Source organism: Budorcas taxicolor, chromosome 14, assembly GCF_023091745.1.
Source record: "Budorcas taxicolor isolate Tak-1 chromosome 14, Takin1.1, whole genome shotgun sequence".
Taxonomy (NCBI): domain Eukaryota; kingdom Metazoa; phylum Chordata; class Mammalia; order Artiodactyla; family Bovidae; genus Budorcas; species Budorcas taxicolor.
In genome coordinates, this window is record NC_068923.1 from 90,005,446 (window position 1) to 90,011,940 (window position 6,495).

Genomic DNA, 6,495 nt, shown 5'->3' on the forward strand with positions numbered 1-6,495 from the left:
TGTAGAACTGCTCTTTGCTGCTGCGCCCTCCTCCAGCACTGGCTGTAGAGCGGGGCTCGGCCTGCCTGGGACCCCGGTGCCGGGCTGTTTTCAATGTCAACTGCACCACGTAGGCGCTTTTGGGTCGTCACTGTTTAGGAAGAGAGGTGATTTGTACTTTTTGCTTTGTTTTGCTGTGCTTCTAATCTTGAGGAAATTGGGGACAAGAGAAATAAATATGAAGCAAAGTAAAATTTCTTATCATCACATTTCTTACCCTGATTCTATTATCAAGGAATGATAATATTATCAATGATAATATTATTGATAATATATCAGTAATATATCAATAGTATTCCTTGATAATGATGATATTATCAAGGAATGATCTTGTTCCACCCTCTGCTTTCATTCCTCAAGATGCGGCTCTGCAAAAATCATCTCATTTTCTGACTGTCTCATTAGAGAAGGGAATGCCACGCCATCCCTATTTGAAGCCTATACTGCTGTGTATGTTGACAAACAAAGAAACCAGGATAGAACAAGTAGGCCCTTTGTCTTTGGGGTGTAATTCACCTCTGTGTGAACTTCCATATGGATGACAGAGAGGCCTTACCGAAATTCTTAACCCCCTCATCATTTCACTGCTAAACCCTCTGTGTCTTTCTTTTTAGTAGGGTTCCTCAACCTTGGCGTTATTGACATTTCAGACTGGGTGACTCAGTGTGCAGGAGAGGACTGTCCTATATATTTTTGGGTGCCGAGAAACCATCCTAGATGCCAAAAGCACCCTGGTTATTTGTGACAACAGTGTCTCCAGACATTACCAAATGTCTTCTGGGGAATACAATCACCCCTGATTGAGATTGTAAACCATTTGTCTAAAGAACTCAATTAATTTGTAATTAATGTTTTTTTGTGTGATTGTTAGGTAGTTAGAATAGGAAAAAGGAGTCCAAAATGGTGGTGGCTAAAAGGCAAAGAAAGGAAAAAGCCTGTGAAAATGGAACAAAAGAAAATCTGCGGACTGGAGTGAGAACCTCAGGTGATGCAAACAGCCCTCCTGGCTAGCCCAGTTTACCCAGGGCAGGCTCAGGGGGAGGAGGAAAAACATACAAAAAGGGAGTCGAGATTGAGCCTCTCCTTTGGGGCTGGCCCACCCTCGCACTTCGAGGATATACTATCCTTTGCTTGCAAGTCAAACTGAGCTGTAGCTGAGCTGTAACATTGGTCTGCCATTTCAAGTCTTTGCTGTGGTGAGACAGAACCAAGGAAATTACACACTCCCTTCCCCACCCCCAACATGATTATAAATATTGTCTCTTCCACTAGAAAGTGAATTCCACGGGGGCAGGATCATCTCTAATCTAAAATCCGCCCAACTTCTGTTCCTGGCATATAAGTCACTAAATACATGTTGACTTAATCAACAGCTAGTTTTATAAGATGTTACAACTATCCTAAGAATTCCAGGGTAATTAGTGTCAGGAGAAAAATGATTATTCTGGCTACACAACAAGTAATATTTATAAACTCTAATGATATCTAAAAGACATGACACTTTGGAAAATATGTCATGATTTTTTCTTATAACAAAAACTTAGAACTTAGATTTACAAGATTTTTAAGTTAGTCTAAAAATTGATTTGAATTTTAATCTTTGCTTTATCTCTCCATAAACTCTATCTGAATGTCTGTGGATATGAAGGCATATTTATTAATACAGATTTCAGATGGATAGCTCAATTCTCTTAAGGCATTTTTATCCTTAAATTTAAAATAATTTTTTTAAATTATTGCAAAATTAACATTTACTCATTGTGAAAAATAAGAATTCAAATCAGACAAAATAAAACTCCCAACTTTTTCACAAACTGGTGTTCTCTCCTGATTTCTTTAGAGTTTACCTACATTTATTTGTGAATAACTATAGACATATATATATATTTGTTTTGCTTTTTTGTTTAAAAATTTTGTATTTAAATAGTATGGTACAGTACTTATTTTTCTACAACATGCTTTCTTAACAATTTTTCCAAGATTCATATCAAATTACCTCACTCTTCTTATTTGATGCCTTCTCGTTTATAGTCAGAAAAGGCAATGGCACTCCATTCCAGTACTTTTGCCTGGAAAATCCCATGGACGGAGGAGCCTGGTAGGCTACAATCCATGGGGTCGCTTGAGTCAGACAGGACTGAGCGATTTCACTTTCACTTTTCACTTTCATGCATTGGAGAAGGGAATGGCAACCCACTCCAGTGTTCTTGCCTGGAGAATCCCAGGGACGGGGAAGCTTGGTGGGCTGCCCTCTATGGGGTCGCACAGAGTCGGACACGACTGAAGCGACTTAGCAGCAGTAGCAGCAGCAGCAGTTTATAGTAGGCTCATTGTAGTTTTATTTTTTTAAAACAGCAAAAAGATCAAATATTAATATAATAATGAACATATTTCCCCCACAGACATTTATCCCCTGAGCCTTGCTTTTGTTTAGTTAGCAGCACTCCTTGCCTCACAGGAGTGTTAACACACCCAATGATTTAGTCAATTTCTTAATTTTTAAGTTTCTAAGTAAGCTTTGGGGAATCCTGGCCAAAAAGGTCTTAAAAGTCACTTTTTTCTTTTGACAAAATGTTGGTTTTTGCTTTTGTGTTTAGTTTTGATACTCAAGCTTCCCTGGTGGCTCAGATGCTAAAGAGTCCACCTGCGATGCAGGAGACACAAGTTCCATCCCTGGGTCAGGAAGATCCCCTGGAGAAGGGAATGACAATGCACCCCAATATTCTCACTTGGAAAATTCTATGGACGGAGGAGACTGGAGGGATACAGTCCATGGGGTTGCAAAGAATCAGACACGACTCAGCAACTAACACTTTTACTTTCACGTGATACTCAAACATAAAATGTGGGCAGAGAAATAAAAACAGAATAAAAACACATACAATAGGCTGTAAAGAGAGCAGCTGAAGAGGCAGAGGAACTGATTCTCCGCCATCCCCAGCCCCACCAGCACAGCCGTTCATGTTGTTACTTCTGGGAATGGAAGTGCCCCTGAGGGTCTTGGGGGACAGAACAGGTTGACCAGGTGCTAGACAATTAAGGCAGGAAAAGGAAGTTGAAAGTGAAGTGGCTCAGTCGTGTCCGACTTTTTGTGAGCCCATGGACTGTAGCCTACCGGGCGCCTCCATCCATGGGATTCTCCAGGCGAGAGTCCTGGAGGGGATTGCCGTTTCCTTCCAATTATCTCATAACAAGTTACTGCAAACCTTCAGTGGCTTGAAACAAAATCAGCTCTTTTGTTGTCTCTGACAGTTTCTGCAAGTCAGAAATTTGAGACAGGTCTGGCTGGGCCTGGCTCGAGATCCTCCCATCCAGTTGCAGGTGGACAGTGGCTTGAGGGAAACAGAAGCTGCAGCAGCGGGGGCGGGCGGGCACCTGGCCCTCTTCAGGAAGCCTCGGGGCCACCCTGGGGTGTCTGCCACACTCGCGCTGGTTTGGGCTTCCTCACCGCAGAGTGGCCTCAGTTAGACCCCTTAGATTCCAGCTCAGAACTCAAAGGCAAGTGTCCCAAAGAACAAGGCCGCGTGCACGACTCTTTTACCGCCTTGCTGGGAGGTCTCAGGGTGCAGTTTCCACCACACTCCACTGGCTGAGGCTGTAATCATGTCCTTTCCAGGTTCAAGGGGAGGCGACACGGGCTCAGCAGACCTCTCAGCGAGCGGAATGTCACAGTCTCACTGTAAGAAAAGCAAGTGCGTTGGGAGACAGGCCTGTGGCTATCTTCTGCAAAGACAGTCCGCCTCTGAGAAGAACAGTAGACGTGCGGACTGTCAGATAAGCTTCGTGTCTTCAGAGCGGGAGACAACTCACTCCCCACATCCTGTCCGGGGCCTGACGGGCAATAGGCCTTGCATGGCTCTCGACCCTATCGCAGCAAAGGTGGGAGCAGTTGGTGGGAGGTGACAAGCGTGGTTCCAGGAAGGGCGGGCCCTTGAAACATCCTGTCAGACCTCCTGCTGCCCAGAGCTGGGAGGAGACCCCGTGGACTGTAGCCCACCAGGCTCCTCTGTCCATGGGATTCTCCAGGCAAGAACAGTGCAGTGGGTAGCCACGCCATTCTCCACGGGATCTTCCCAACCCAGGGACGGAACCTGGCTCTCCTGCATTGCAGGCAGATTCTTTGCCACTGAGCCACCAGGGAAGCCCTCTGGAAAGGGTGCCTAGAGGCAAAAATTCAAATAATTCTTTGTGCTTTTCTGCAAGCAGCTGTCCCACCCAACCATTTGTCTCGAACAACCTTTATCGAATGACTAGAATGAATTTCTTAAAGGCAGGCATTTTGCTTGTTCCATGTTATTGGCACAATAAATATTTGTTGAACAAACAATTTATGTTTTTGTATCAAATAACTCTGTGCTCTCTTTTCAAAATGTTTATCTTTGAGATAATCTCGTGAGCCACTTTTTTTTCAAGACGGTTTCCTATTTTCTGAATAAAGCTAATGCCAGAAGCAGACAGTGCGCCAACTAAAGAAGTTTGAGCAGGAATTTGAGAGGGAAGCGGGGCAGGGATTCCTGTGGAAGAATATCACTGTGATCACCACTTAAACTGTAATTTTTACAACATATTTGTGGGAGTCTTGGAGACGTTTGGATTTTTAATAAATGCTCTCGGTAGGTAACATAGCGGCCTTCCCTACCCATCACCACAACTAACTTTTGGTTATTACTGATCATTTAAATGGTGATTGACAGGAACAAACACCATCCATTTTAATTGAGGTCTAGAGGAGTAAGAAGGCCAGAGGGAAGAAGGGACACCAAAGACAAAGTCTCCCCCTAACTTCATTTTGCCTGGGGCTCAGTTTGCCTGAGATTGGAGAGGACAGAGTTTAGAGTTATAGAACTTTAGCTACTTGACAATTAGGTCTCATCTCTGAACATCACTGACTATGTCTCAGATTTCAGTTCACCAATCTGTCGGTCCTGGAGAAAGAAATCTACCAGACACGTGCTCCACCTACTTTTACTCAGTATATACAGCCTGCTACATTATTAGATGTCAGAATTCTGAGAGAGATGGGAATACCTGACCACCCGACCTGCCTCTTGAGAAACCTATGTGCAGGTCAGGAAGCAACAGTTAGAACTGGACATGGAACAACCGACTGGTTCCAAATAGGAAAAGGAGTACGTCAAGGCTGTATATTGTCACCCTGCTTATTTAACTTCTATGCAGAGTACATCATGAGAAACGCTGGGCTGGAAGAAGCACAAGCTGAAATCAAGATTGCCGGGAGAAATATCAATCACCTCAGATATGCAGATGACGCCACCCTTATGGCAGAAAGTGAAGAGGAACTAAAAAGCCTCTTGATGAAAGTGAAAGTGGAGAGTGAAAACGTTGGCTTAAAGCTCAACATTCAGAAAACGAAGATCATGGCATCTGGTCCCATCACTTCATGGGAAACAGATGAGGAAACAGTGGAAACAGTGTCAGACTTTATTTTTTGGGGCTCGAAAATCACTGCAGATTGTGATTGCAGCCATGAAGTTAAAAGACACTTACTCCTTGGAAGGAAAGTTATGACCAACCTAGATAGCATATTTAAAAGCAGAGACATTACTTTGCCAACAAAGGTCCATCTAGTCAAGGCTATGATTTTTCCAGTGGTCATGTATGGATGTGAAAGTTGGACTGTGAAGAAAGCTGAGCGCCAAAGAACTGATGCTTTTGAACTGTGGTGTTGGAGAAGACTCTTGAGAGTCCCTTGGACAGCAAGGAGGTCCAACCAGTCCATCCTAAAGGAGATCAGCCCTGGGTGTTCTTTGGAAGGAGTGATGCTAAAGCTGAAACTCCAGTACTTTGGCCACTTCATGGGAAGAGTTGACTCATTGGAAAAGACTCTGATGCTGGGAGGGATTGGGGGCAGGAGGAGAAGGGAACGACAGAGGATGAGATGGCTGGATGGCATCACTGACTCGATGGATGTGAGTCTGAGTGAACTCTGGGAGTTGGTGATGGACAGGGAGGCCTGGCGTGCTGTGATTCATGGGGTCGCAGAGAGTCGGACACGATTGAGCGACTGAACCGAACTGAATATTTAAGTATTAACACGATGTTGTCATCCAAATGTTCAGTTTTCACTTCTTTTTTAATCCAGGTTAGCCCAAGTGGTTAGAACAGTGTTTTCCCTCTCAGTCACACTGGAAACTGAGTTTTAAAAGTCTCCAACAAATGGCTGTAACAAAACAAGGAAAATGCAGACCAGGACTTTTCTCGAACAGATATTAAACATCTAGATAATTTTTTCTGTGAATTGGAGATTTAAGCCTGGAACTAAACATAAACATGGAGTAGATAGACCTTGAGGGGAAGAGAGGCAGGAGGGAAAAATACATTGCGAGAGAACCCCCGAGACTTTTAGGTTTACAAACTGTGTTCTCGTTCTCTAAATCAATAACTATAGCAAAGGTCTCATGCAAATATTCTCAGAGAGGAAAAAAAATGCAAAGC